Source organism: Protopterus annectens, chromosome 5.part1, assembly GCF_019279795.1.
Source record: "Protopterus annectens isolate FY-2018-M chromosome 5.part1, PAN1.0, whole genome shotgun sequence".
Classification (NCBI taxonomy): Eukaryota; Metazoa; Chordata; order Ceratodontiformes; family Protopteridae; genus Protopterus; species Protopterus annectens.
In genome coordinates, this window is record NC_056736.1 from 349,972,543 (window position 1) to 349,986,127 (window position 13,585).

General features: G+C 40.3%; 1 protein-coding gene across 6 annotated transcripts in view; it reads left to right on the plus strand.

Annotated features, from left to right (window-relative positions):
* Positions 1-13,585, plus strand: part of ARAP1 (ArfGAP with RhoGAP domain, ankyrin repeat and PH domain 1) — a 2,759,262-nt gene that overhangs the window by 1,524,773 nt on the left and 1,220,904 nt on the right. The window lies entirely within an intron of this gene.

The following is a 13,585-nucleotide window of genomic DNA, read 5'->3' on the forward strand; positions in this document are numbered from 1 at the left end:
GAAGGGCTTCTGACTCAAGCAAAAGAGTCAATACTGCACCCAAATCTACAAATTCTCAACATATCCACATGGCTGATTCTCCAAAGGTGGATAACAACCCACTCTTGAGCAAGCAGGTCCTGGACATAATTAAGGAGGCCAGGAGGCCCAGCACCAGAAAATCATACTCAGAAAAATTGAAAAGATTCCACTCCTGGTGCCAGACTAAAGGTGCAAGCAGCTCACATGCATCTCTCTCTCTGATTCTAGACTACTTGGCAGAGCTACTGAAAAAAGGATTATCCTTCTCTTCCATAAAAATTCACGCCTCTGCTGCCTCTGTCCACTTTCATTCAGAGCAACCTTTGTTTTCCCACCCCCTGCTAAAACAATTTATTAGAGGGGTATCTCACATCAGGCCACCCACACCTGCCTGGGACCTGAACTATGCCTTGGAAAAACTGACCTTACCTCCCTTTGAACCAGCTGCCTCAGCAGAACTAAAACATCTTTCCTGGAAGACTGCCTTCCTGCTGGCCATTACCTCAGCTAGGAGAGTTTCCGAGCTCCAGGCTGTCATGGCCATTGAGCCCTTCATTATTTTTCATTCAGACAGGGTATCCCTTAGGACTAATTCCTTTTTTTATGCTTAAGGTGGTGTCAGACTTGACACTAAACCAGGCTGTACATCTCCCCACCTTCTATCCCAACTCTCAGAACAAGGGGAAAGAATCCTTCATTTACTAGATGTGCATAGACAACTTAGATACTATTTGGATAGAACCAAGTCTATCAGGAAGACTGACCAACTCCTGGTCAGCTTTGCTCCAGGGGCAGAGGGCAAACCTATCTCCAAGCAGACCATTTCCAAAAGGATATCACACTGTATCCAATTCTGCTACCACTTTTATGGGAAAGTTCCACCCAAGTCTATTCATTCCCAGTCTACTAGGGCATCATCTACTTCCACTGCTCCACTGCTTTCCTAAGAGGAGTCCCTACCAAAGACATCCTAGAAGTTGCCACTTGGACTTCGGTCCACATCTTCACCAAACACTACCACTTACCTCTGTTTTCCGAAACCCAGGCAGGCTTTGCCTCTGCAGTTCTGCAGGGAATGCTTGCCCCTACCTAGAACAATCCAACCTGTTCTCCTTCTTCTTCCCTTGTTTCCATCCACCCGTAATTCAGCTTTGGGAATCTTCCAACAAGTGATTGCTCCCAACAGTGAAACATGAAGAACATAGTACTGTTGTGTACACTTACCATAAATGTAGATGTTCGAGTGTATTCACTGTTGCAGTCCTATTTTCCCTCTGTCCTTCCCCCTATTCTTCTCTACAGTTCATTCACACCTTCATATGCCTGGGGACCTCCTCCAGGATGGTCTTACCCAGGCCTTGTGGATAGGGCTCCCATTGGTTAGGGCAAGAAAAACTGATGTAATGGAATTGGCTGCCCTGCTTTATGCCACTGATGACCTGATATCTGTCACTGGCAACCGCAGCCGACACAGGAGGGAGAATCTTTACTCTTGTATTCGGACCGGATGAGGGCTACCCATCAGGGATAACCCACAAGTGATGACTGCAACAGTGAATACACTTGAACATCTACCTTTATGGTAAGTGTACACAACTGTACTTTTTGTTCTTCAGCTTTTTTGCAACATTGTACTTGGGAGACTGTTTTCTTTTAGCTTTCATTTTGGCCAAGGTGGAGTCTGAACTTCAGCCTGTCATATCTGTTCATTCTTTCTTAATTTTCCACAGAGACAGGGTTTTTCTTCATATAACCCTTCTTGTATTCCCAAGGTGGTCCATAAGCTGTCTCTTAATCAGTCTGTTCATCTGCCTTTCTCTTTTCCTTCCCTGCAGTTTTGACAGTGAGAAGATTCTTCACAGCTTGGATTTGTATGGAATTCTCAGGTATTATGTAGATGAAACTAAATTAATTCAAAAATCTGAGCAGGTTTTTGTTTCCTTTCATCCCAGGTCTTTGGGTTTGTCTGTTTCTAAGCAAACCATGGATTTCTAAAGCCATTTCTTTTTGTCATTCCTTTCATGGTAAATGTCTTTTCTCATCAATAAAAGCTCATTCTACCAGGGCTGTTGCCTCCTCTGGTGCTTTTTTTTCGGGGCCCGAGTACCAATTCAATCCTTGAGGCTGCTACTCGTTCATACTTTCACTAAGCATTACAAGTTGGATGTTATTTCCAGGGGTTTGCTAGGTCTAGCCTGCATGGATATCTGGAGGGCTCTTCCATGCCATCCTCCTCCCAGGTTTCCTCTTGAGCTTTAGTTTCTCCCTTAGGTTATGAATACTGCAACAGTGAAATGGAAGGACATAGGTCAGTTGTGTAAAGTCTTACCATAACAGGTCTTTCTCTTCACTGGTGTATTGTCTCTCCACATCCTGCTCCCTCTGCTATAACCTGTTCTGTCTTACCCTCCTGGCTGAGGGGCTGTTCTCTGTTTTCTCCTTCTGGATGCATGTTTTTCCTTGTCCCTAGTGACATTCTGTTCCTCCTGGGGCTTTTTCATTTCTGAGTGTATGCATCCATACATCACCTTTATGCCCTACACATCTTCTTGGGAGACCATACATCTGACGTACAGCACCTATATGTACTAAAGGCTTTGGTATACTGGCCAGATTTTAGGGTATCCTTGGCAAGAGATCCTTTTGGTTAAGAATATTCCAACAGTGAAGAGAAGGACATCTACTGTTATGGTAAGATTTTACACAACTGTACTTTTTCTCTGCACTGAAATAATTTATTTACTAAGAACATGTGTCCTGTTAATGTCTTACATCATCATTTTAATACAGTAAGCTTTAACAGACTAATAGTATTTGCAACTGAAAAGTCTGGGTTTTTTTTGGTTTTTAGGAGGGAAGGGGGCATGTATCTCAATCAATGATGGGTTGTTAAAGATGCTGCTTTCTTAAAACTCTTTGTTGCTGTTATCAGTGCCTTTTGCTGATTGTGTATAACACTGACTAAAACATCTTTGTTTTATAATATTAAATGCTTCTAAATATATATGACTGATGCAACATTGTTTTTTTTATAAAAAAAGGAAGCCAATCTTGTGGTCCCCTGCCATAAACAAATTCTTCAAAAGAAGGAGGAAACTGATGAGGAATAAGGTGACGTCCCAAGACTGGAAAAACTCCCTTGTCAGCCTCAACAAAAAGTTGAGATCCCTCATCAAATCCTCTAAAGCTAGCTATGAAAACAGAATTGCAGCAGATAGTAAAGACAACCACAAGGCCTTCTATAGTTATGTAAAGAACCTCCAAGGCAATACCCAGATTTGCTCTGAGCTACTGCACAATGGTACCTTCTATACCGAGCCAACAGATATTGCCAATATACTGGCTGACAGATTCAGTGCCAACTTTACCCCCCCCAAAGGACCAGTCACAATACCAGTAGATTGCCAGGCACCCAGTATTACTGCTACACAGGTTAAAACAGCACTGTCCAAGGCCAAGAACACAGCTTCTGCTGGACCTGACATTATCCCTGGCTGTGTTCTACATAAACTACAGAGTAAACTGGCACCTCACCTGTGTGCCCTGTTCAGTCACAGCCTCACCTCAGGCTTTCTCCCTACCAAATGGCACACTGCTATATTCATCCCTCTCCACAAAGAAGGAGTGACTACAGACCCTGGGAACTATCGCCCCATTAGCCTGATAAGTCTGATATGCAAAGCTATGGAACACATCATAATGGACCTAATAAACAAGAATATAGGGAATCTCCAAACTCTGGATCCCATACAGTTTGGTTTTGTAAAGGTAGACTATACCTGCTTAACTTGGTCGACTTCTTTGAATCAGTCACCAGAGCTGTGGATGAGGGCAAGGTGGTTCATACAGCCTACCTTGATCTGGCCAAGGCCTTTGATATCATTCCCCACTCAGGAATCATGGAAAAACTCACTAAGCTAGGCATCAACCTCTATATCACTATGTGGGTTGCAGACTGTCTCAGAGATAGAACCCACAGTGTGAAAGTAGCTGACTCCAAGTCAAACTGCCGACCAGTCACGAGTGGAGTCCCACAGGGTTCAGTTCTGGGTCCTCTCCTGTTTGGTATCTACTTCTGAGAAGTCCAGTACAAGATGACGGGACTCTGGCTGACAAAGTTCACAGATTATTGCAAGCTGGGAGCCATTATTAACTCCCCAAGTGATGTTGACATTCTACAGAAAGGCCTCACTGAGACCAGCGACTGGTGTCAGAACCAGGGCCTTAAGCTCAATGCCAAAAACTGTGTCATCCCCCTTGGGAAAAACCCAGTTCCCATGAACTACCACATCAATGGTAGTCTACTGAACACAGAAGGCGTTATAAGAGATCTGGGAACACAGGTTGACAGCAACCTCTCTTTTGACCTCCACACTACCACTGTGGTCAGAAAGTCCTTCTATGTGGCACATCTCATTACTAAGGGTTTTGCATCCAGGAAGAAAGATGTCATTGTCTCCCTCTACTCTTCCCTCATTAGACCAGTCATCAACCTCATTGGCATGTACCTCACTAGACACCTGCAACAACTGGAGAGACCACAAAGTACCTCACAAAGAGGATCCTAGGCCTTAGACACTTGTCCTATATGGACAGGCTCAAAAAACTTCAACTATTCTCTGTCTCATATCGCCTACTTGGAGGCAATCTCTGCTTGACTTATAAAGCCATGCCTGACCCAGCTCTGTTAGAAATGCTACATCTAAAAAAAAATCTCCATCCCCCCGCACCACATGCTCCAGAGACCTCAACCTCATTACCACAATCAACAGAACATGCTGGAGGGGCAGGTTCATAACCCAGAAACTGCCCATGCTATGGAATAGACTTCCCACACATGTCAAACAGAACACCTCACTGGCACTCTTCAAGAGAAATCTTAATGAGTGGATGGGAAATAGAAAATTCACCTTGGGGATCACTCCAGTGGCTCTACTCAACAGAGGCACTAGAAACTAAGGTTGGGAGGCACGATGCCAGGGTAATCCTATGGGCTAGGCTTGTAAAGGCTCCAGGGCCATTGACCTAGTACATACCTATGAACCTATGAAGGGCTGCAAAACATAATATTATTGTATGAATATTGGAACACATATTTAAAAGCTCCTTGTCACTGATTATAATATTAGCAATAAGATGAGTTTATATGTTTAGGCCTCTGAGATAACTGCAGCAGTGTACGTATAGGAGACTGAACCTGCAGACTGCTTTACTCACTTTACTTAATCAAACATTCTTTATGCATCATCAATATATTTTAATATGTATTATGTACTTAATCTGAGTAATAGATTTTTCTGGCTCTCGTACTGTATAGCCCATTTTGACCTTTCAATTTGCTAGTGTGCTAACAACATGACTAGCTTTTGGAAGGTTATCACCAGAAAATATTTACAGTTAAGGACAAGACAGAAACATTAGGTATGGCTATATTGTAGGGGGTTTGTTCATTACCCAATGTCTGGTGTCACTGAACTTAACCTTGGGGCTTTTTGACCATAACAAGCTATTTTGTGATTTATTATACAATGCTCACCACATCGGTCCTGTTACTGATTGTTGATGAAGACAGTAGATTCAGTACGTGCTGTGCAAGTGGCTGCCTTGAACTGCTTCTAGTAGTTGTTATTGTTCTCCCTGGCTGCACATGGCAGTGCATCTTGTTTAAAGATATTGGCAGAGATCCTACAACTTTAAGGGACTTGTTTTAATTTTCTAATTATGCTTCTGAAGGAGCTGTGTGTGTGTGTGTGTATATATAGTTTCACTTCATAAACACGAATTGCTGAAATATCGAATTTCAGAAATTTCTGTCCATGAAGTCGAAACTTCAAACTAACGAAAGTGCATAAGCACGAATAGGACTATGTCGAATTCGTGCTTATGCATGTATGTTAAGTTGCGGAAGTGTTTGGCTGGGATGGTGTTTGCAGTTTAAGGTGAGTGAATGTGCGTGAGTGTTTTTCTAACTTGTACGAGTGGGTTACGGTAGGGAGATGGAGGTATGATTGTGTGTGTTGACTGTGTGTGATTATTTTTTTCTTTACTGTTTGTGTGATCTTGGAGTTAGCATATATAAGTAGGGGGGGTGGGGGTGCATTTTTGTAGTGTAGGTATGTGTCTTTGTGGTGCTTTGTTGTATTTAATTGTTTTGTGGTGTGGGTGTTATGGTTTGTGTGTTGTGTGCTGTATTGTTCGATGTTTTGGTTTCGTGATTGTGAAGTGTTGGTGTTGTGATGGTTTTGGCTTTATACTGTCGAAATAATGAAATTCGATATTTCAGCATTTTGGCAATATGAAGTAAAACTGTAATTTATATATAGTCATCTTATATCTATTTGTGCATATATATGTATATATATATATATATATATATATATATATTTATGTGTGCATGTGTATATTTTATATATATATATATATATATATATATATATATATATATACATATATATGTATGTATCTCTCTCTCTCTCTCTCTCTATATATATATATATATATATATATATATATATATATATAGAGAGAGAGAGAGAGATCAGTATACTATATATATATATATATAGATATATAGATATATAGATATAGATATATATATATGTATATATATATATATATATATATATATATATAGATATATATAGATATATATATAGATATACATACATACATATATGTAAGTGTATATATGTTGAGGCGTTCTACCTAAAAACATTTAAACACCAACGTGTTGACATTAAAATTGTTGATGAAAAATAATGAAAAAATCAACAACGCAGTACAGATGCTCTGAAACATAGCTTTGGAGCATGTAAATCAAAGCGTATGTTTTTTTTTTTTCTTTTTTTTTTTAGGGGTAACCTGTCTCCATTTGAGAAGCTGAGTGCCTCCTGCACTAAGTACTACATAAATATTCTAGCTCTGAGTTCTTACAATACCAGAGAAAGTGCATATTTCCCAACCCCATTATTACAGCAGTCTTGTACAAATCATCAATAGTTTTTTATTGATTAACTAAAGTCAGCAAAAAGTTGTCAACTAAATGACGTATCGACAGTTGCATACATGTATGTGTATAAATATATATAAATATATATGTGTGTGTGTGTGTGTGTGTGTGTGTGCTTTCTAACAAAGCTGAGAATGTGACCATCTGACAAGTAATGGATTTCTTTGGTGATCTCGTCACTCATTTCTTTGGTGACCCTCCTGGTTTATACTTTTTCACTCATGAACAATGACAGTGACATAATTAAACAAGCACAAGTGCTTGGACTGAGGCTGTCTGTTAGTGGTGGTATTCTTGCTGCTTTATCTAAAGGTTGTGTATGTGATGACTGATTAATGCTTTGAGCATTTGTGCAGAAAAAAATGTTGTCTTTGTTATTGCCACCTGTTGCTTTTCATTGGGGGCATCCCAGAAATCTGTATAGCATTACTATCTAGCATCAAAATTAGGAGGGGAGGGGTCTTATCTGATCAGCCCATTGTTTTCCCTGCATTCTTGTAGGTGTGCCTTTGTGGCAGAGCGCAGGAGCAAACAGTTGAGAAGCTGTACATCATTCATGACTAATGTTTTTGTACATGCCATATTCATTCTTCCTTACTGCCTGCGGTGTTGGGTCTAGTACATGTTTGCTTTTGCAGATTACATCTTGGTCAGAATGCAGTAACATGATTAACAAGCAGTTATGTTTCCCTGATTCTCCTCCATGCTTGAGCCTGGTCCCTGGCCCTCTCCCAGGTGTTATTCAAGGCTGTGTTTTTTAAGCATGACCCTCCCAATGGGATAGTAAGTTAGCACTGGTTGCTCTGTCCCCTCCCTTGGCTGGCTTCTTCAGTAGTGGGATTCAAAGTTTAAACCTGAGTAGCAGGAGTGGCAGTCACAGATCCAGTTCTCTGTGCCATAAAATCAATTTTATTTTGTGGTTTTTGGATTGTTTCATGTTTCAAATAGATTCCTTGATATCCTAGCCAATATTAAACATTGGTGTATATATGCTGGCAACAGTTGTAAGCTGGTTGCTATGAAGTTTAAGTGAAGGACCTTGAGCCATTTGTTTATGCTTGTTTGTTACTCTGTAGGCTTGTTCTTCAAAGCAAGGCTAAAATCATGAATGTTTCTGTCTGATGCGGGCTACCTTTAGAGAAAAAGGGTTAACATCCACCTTTTCACTTACCTGACATACATCTGGTAATTTTTTTCTCTTAGTGAGGCAGTGTTCTAGTTTGTACACTCCCTTATGATAAAGTTCAGATTTCCTAAAGTTGAAAATGCCCTACCACTAATCTGACGTCAGTCAACCCAAAACACCACAAAATTCCAAACTACAAAGTCAAATCATCATCATCAATCTCTGTTTTTTTCATTTTTTACATAAGGTCTGGGTGTCATGTTAACTGTTACTCTCTTCCTCAATTCAGTACTGCACTCCTGCCTTCTTCAACATTCATGCTTTACTGTTTTATATCTTTTCTCACACAGTTTGACCATCTCTTTGCTGGATATCCTCATTTCTTCTTACCTTCTTCTTGTCTGTCTTAAATCTTCTTCACCAGATTGTCTTCTGCTTTTCTGCACGTGTGCTCGAACCACTGTTATTTATCCTCTTTGATCTTTTCTGCAATTGGAGCTACTTTGGCTTCTGCTCTTATGTCCTCACTTCTTCATCTGTCCGACAGTAACCAACCCTCCCAGGTACCTGAAGCTATTAACCTGTTCAACTGTCTTCCTTTCTGTCTCAGTTGTCAGCTTCTTCTGATTTCCCCAGTTTTCTGGAATTGCCAAAGTTTTATCTGTACTTAGTTTTACCCCTTGTGCCTTCAGTTTTGCATTCTATTCCCCTAGCCTTTGCTGAAGTTCTTGTTCAGAGTCTGCCTGTATTTCCACATCGCCTGAATACAGCAACTTTGTTGATCTGTCCCTCTGACCTGATTGCTATAGTCCATCACCAGTATGAACAGCAGTGAGCTCAGAGCTGAACCCTAGGGCATACCCCACTCATTGAAAACCCCTCTGTGAGACCAGACAGTGTTCATACTTGAGTCACTGGGTCCTTACATAGCCTGCACTAACTCTACCAATGTTTCTGGAACTTTGAACCTCACAGTACTGCCCACATTAGTTTTCTTGGGATCTTGTCATATGCATTTTCCAAATCTAGGAATGTCCAGTTGAACTCTCTCTTCATCTCTAGCTTCTGCTCAGCTATCTGTCTGACTGCAAACATTGGGTCAGTTGTACTGCATCCTGATCTGAATTCAAACTGCTCATCTCCCATCTTAATTTCTGCTACTCTGCGTATGTGTTTATCAGTCACTCTCTCTAGAACTTTCATGCAGTATGACAGGAGTTTCATTCCCCTGTACTGCCCACAGTTGTGGATGCCCCTTTTGTTCTTGTACACTGGCATGAATGCATTTATTCTCCAGTCATCTGGGATACGCCTTTCTCTCCACACTGCTGTGAGTACCCAGCACAACACAGTACTACTAAGTCAAAGATATGTAAATTTGGTCTCCCGACAACTCCCAATTCACATCACTTCAAAAATCCCACTGGATTCCTATTACATAGCCATACTGCTCCTAGGCACTGTATTATTGAACATAAATCCTATAGGATACTGTCATCTTCTAAGGAAAAAAAAAAATACCACTGAGAGAAAATAAAAGTACTCCCTGAGAGGCAGCCAAGAGTACAGTCTCACTCCAGTCTTACTTTAGCTTGACCCTGCTTTAAACTTGCCATTGAAGAAAAAAGTCTTCTCTACATTAGGCCCACTCCTCTGGAACAACTCAACAGAACTGGGCATCTTGGATGAAGGTTGTGTTGGTTTATTTCATAGTGGTGGCAGCATCGTTTGATAGAGTACTTTCATATGAGAATCCTTTGAATCATCCACTAAATAAGATGTCTGGAACATTGGACCATTTTGACAACTGCATAAATGTATGTGGTACCTTTCCTGTTAGTGTGCTTATTTACCTGTACACTTGATTAGATTTTAAAGTTTATTTGAAGACGAGATGTCCAGCAAATTAAGATGGCATGTGGAATCTGCAAAGAATGTTACAGTCACATCAGCTGTTTCCACCATCTCGAATCAGAGCACTTGACTAGCCCATAATACAGTCAATGGAGCAGAGCAAGTAGCTGTGTTAAGCCTTGCTATTCACAGTCACTCATAGCTCAGTCATTGTAGATTCACTGAGAACGTTAGAGCATCCTTCACTAATACCCCTTTTGAGGGCATTAAGCTATTTAGCCCGTGAGAAAAAAATAAGATGTGGAAGAGTGAGCAGAAAAGTAAGATGCTCATGGATGTTGATGTCAGGTTCTCCAGTCCTGCTAGACATTTTCTAATAAGAAGAAAAGTGCTAGAAACTTATGATTTAGGAACAGCTATCAGGATGACTTCATTTAGTATTGTAATAGAAGCCAACATGGTCGAGGTGGACACCAGAATGGATGCTGTTCTTGTGGCAAAGTTAGTAAGCAAAATCAGGTGTTTTACAGCCCTTCTTCAGGGGGACCAGATGCAGAAATACGGAGTTCTTGCCAAGCTATCCCACTGTGGAGACAGTTGGGGTGTCTTGTATCCCACTACTCTTGTATGTGGCAAGCCATCAATAGAACAAATGGATAAGTAACATATCCAGAGGCTACATCAAATACTTTTCCTTTCTTCTCAGTCTCTGTACCCTCCCCTTTTAGAAATCCCAGACTTTTTGAAGGGTGCAGCCAGAAAGAAGTCATCAGTGTCTTAGAAACAAAGTAGTTCAAGAGGTCTCAAATAACTGAAAAAGGTCTAGATACTGTTCAGAGTTCTTTTTTGTTCCATAGAAAGCAAAGGACTTTAGACCAGTTTTAGAACTCAGCATCTCAACCAGCTCATTGTGAAAATAAAGTTCAAGATTGTCTTTATGCAGTCACTTTATAGGTTCATAGGGGAATATTAGGCTAACTGCCCTGAAAGGCCATTTTAACCCTAGCCAACAATCTGAGGTCAGAATCAAACCCTGTACCCTGTGTCTATGAACTAAAAACCTTAACCATTATTTCAAACTGATCTCCTCAAAAGTTTCCAGTAATATTCTCAGCTTGGTTCATAGGCAAGTAATAGGGTAGCTGCCTTTGCAGACCATTTTAAGCTTAACCAATTCCATTCAAATGTAAGAAGCAAACCCAGTACTTTTTGTCTCTGAGTTAAAACACTTTAGCCAGTATACCAACCCCCAACCCAAGTCCTTTCCTGTATTTTGGAGGCAGGCTGGATGTGCTTTTGGGGCTTCTAGAATACATACCTGCACATCAGAGTTTCTGCACTTCAAGGAGGGAACCAATAATTTTCATTGTAATGCCCTTCCATATGGTCTCACCACAATCGGTAGGGTATTCACCAAATGCAGGGCCACCCTGACAGCTCATCTCATATTGTTATAACCCAATGGGCATTTCTGTGTTGTGAATTTTTATAGAAGCCAACCTGTCTAGCATCAACAAGCAATGGCTGTGCATGTCCCTAATTGTTTCAGTGGTGAAATCCATTTTCCACAGTTGAGGCAAGTCTTGCTTTGTCCTAGCAGCCTCCTTGACCAACACCAAGAACTTTTTCTTCCAACCCCATCCCATGATCAGATCTCCAAGGATGCTCATATTCAAATGGGTCTCCTTTATACCTTTCCTCCATTTCCCCTAATTCTGAAATTCATAAAGAAACCCATGCATAGTAAGGTCAAAGTCATACTCCTAGCCTATCAATGACCTCAACAAGTTTTGGCCCCCCTGCAGTGACTTTAGCTGTTAGAAAAGCCTCTCTCCTAGAGCCATTCAGTAGTCTCCTAAAGTATGTTTTCAGCAAGCCTTACTTGGGCATTTCTTTCTTTAGAATAATCACATGATTTTTTTTTACTTCCATATAAAATTGTATAGTCTGCTGATGGTTACTGTTATAAGGGGTGAAGGTCCCTGCTTTCATACTACCCTAACTCATAACCTAGCAAATCTCTGTCTTACTGGTTGCAAGACAGAGAAAGTTGTTAGGTTATGCTAAAGGGATAGTGAGGATCTCAGTCCTCACACATACTTAAGACAAGGGAAAGAAAAGATAAAACAAACTACAACAAAATTAAAAAATATATACATTTTTTCTGCCATTGATGCTCCCTGCAACCTGGTATCCAGAGCAGTAGCCCCACTTACTTCATCCTTCCTATGTTTTTCCTGTAAAGTCCATCACAGAAGAGGAAACAATACAACATGACAATGTTTTGGTTTGTCTTGCCTGCGGCTTGCCTAATATGCAAGTCAAATTTTAGAGAGTTCAATGCAACTCCTAGCACTTTTTATAGAAGACGAAACAGTGGCAAACTTACTATGTTTTTCTTTAAGTGAGAAATATTATCTGGATTTTATTGGCATCAATACTTAGGCCTGAGTTCACTTGCAAGTTTCAGTGTTGTGGAGCACATTTTGAGGGAGCCCAGTATGACAGATATCGAAGGCACAGAGCAGTTGGATGATTGTATCATCTTCATACTGAGCAAATAAAAGGAAAGACCAGAGCTCAGGCATATCTTTAACAAAGAGTAGATATGGAAGTCATGGATAGGGAAGAATCTTGTCACATGGGTATGCTGCCTATTAGACAGGTAACAGTCAAGCCTAGTAGTGGCAGTGGAGTCCAGACCAGTGAATTTATGTTAACTAAGAAGCAGTTGTTTAACCATACCAGATGCTTTGGATACATCTATACACAGCATTTCTTTGATCTTTGCAGTATTTAGATAAAAATGGACAGACTATTTTAGAACTAAGAAGGCAGTATCAGCATTTGTATCAGCATCAGGATCAGTATCAGCATCAGCATCAGCATCAGGATCAGCATTAATATCAGTATCAGCATCAGGATCAGTATCAGTATCAGCATCAGGATCAGGATCAGCATTAATATCAGTATCAGCATCAGCATCAGGATCAGCATCAACATCAGTATTAGTATCAGCATTAGGCCGAATTAATGTGAGATGTTAGAAGATTTACTAAGAAATGGAAGTTAAGTAATTGGTGGCTGAATAGTCTTATTTGTAATTTTTGATAGGAGGCAGAAGAGAGCAAAAGATGGATTTGCCACCGTTATGAAGAGGAAAATAATAGCTTGTTTTTACATTCGAGGGGCATAGCTTCTTGTAAAGGTTTGGTCAATTGTAAAAGTAACAGGCTTGCAAACTGAAGAGACATCATGTTTTACGAAGGACTGTAGTGAATTTACCTACTACCATAGAGCAGGGTTTTATATTTGAGAGAGGAGCCTGAATTACAGTACGAGCAATTTTAGAGGTAATAAATTTAATTTACTTTGGAGATCGTCGAGAGACATTAGATAACAAATAAAGTGGAGCTATGATGTAAGTACTAAAGGCAACCCTTGTCAAAAAATTCAGATTCTTTTTTTCTCCTTGAAATGGTTATATATAGCCAGAAAAGTATATTGCCTTGGTGTGTTATGTTTGTTTTTGCATGTGATTAATTTTTTCATAATCATATCTGCAGGTTCCATGC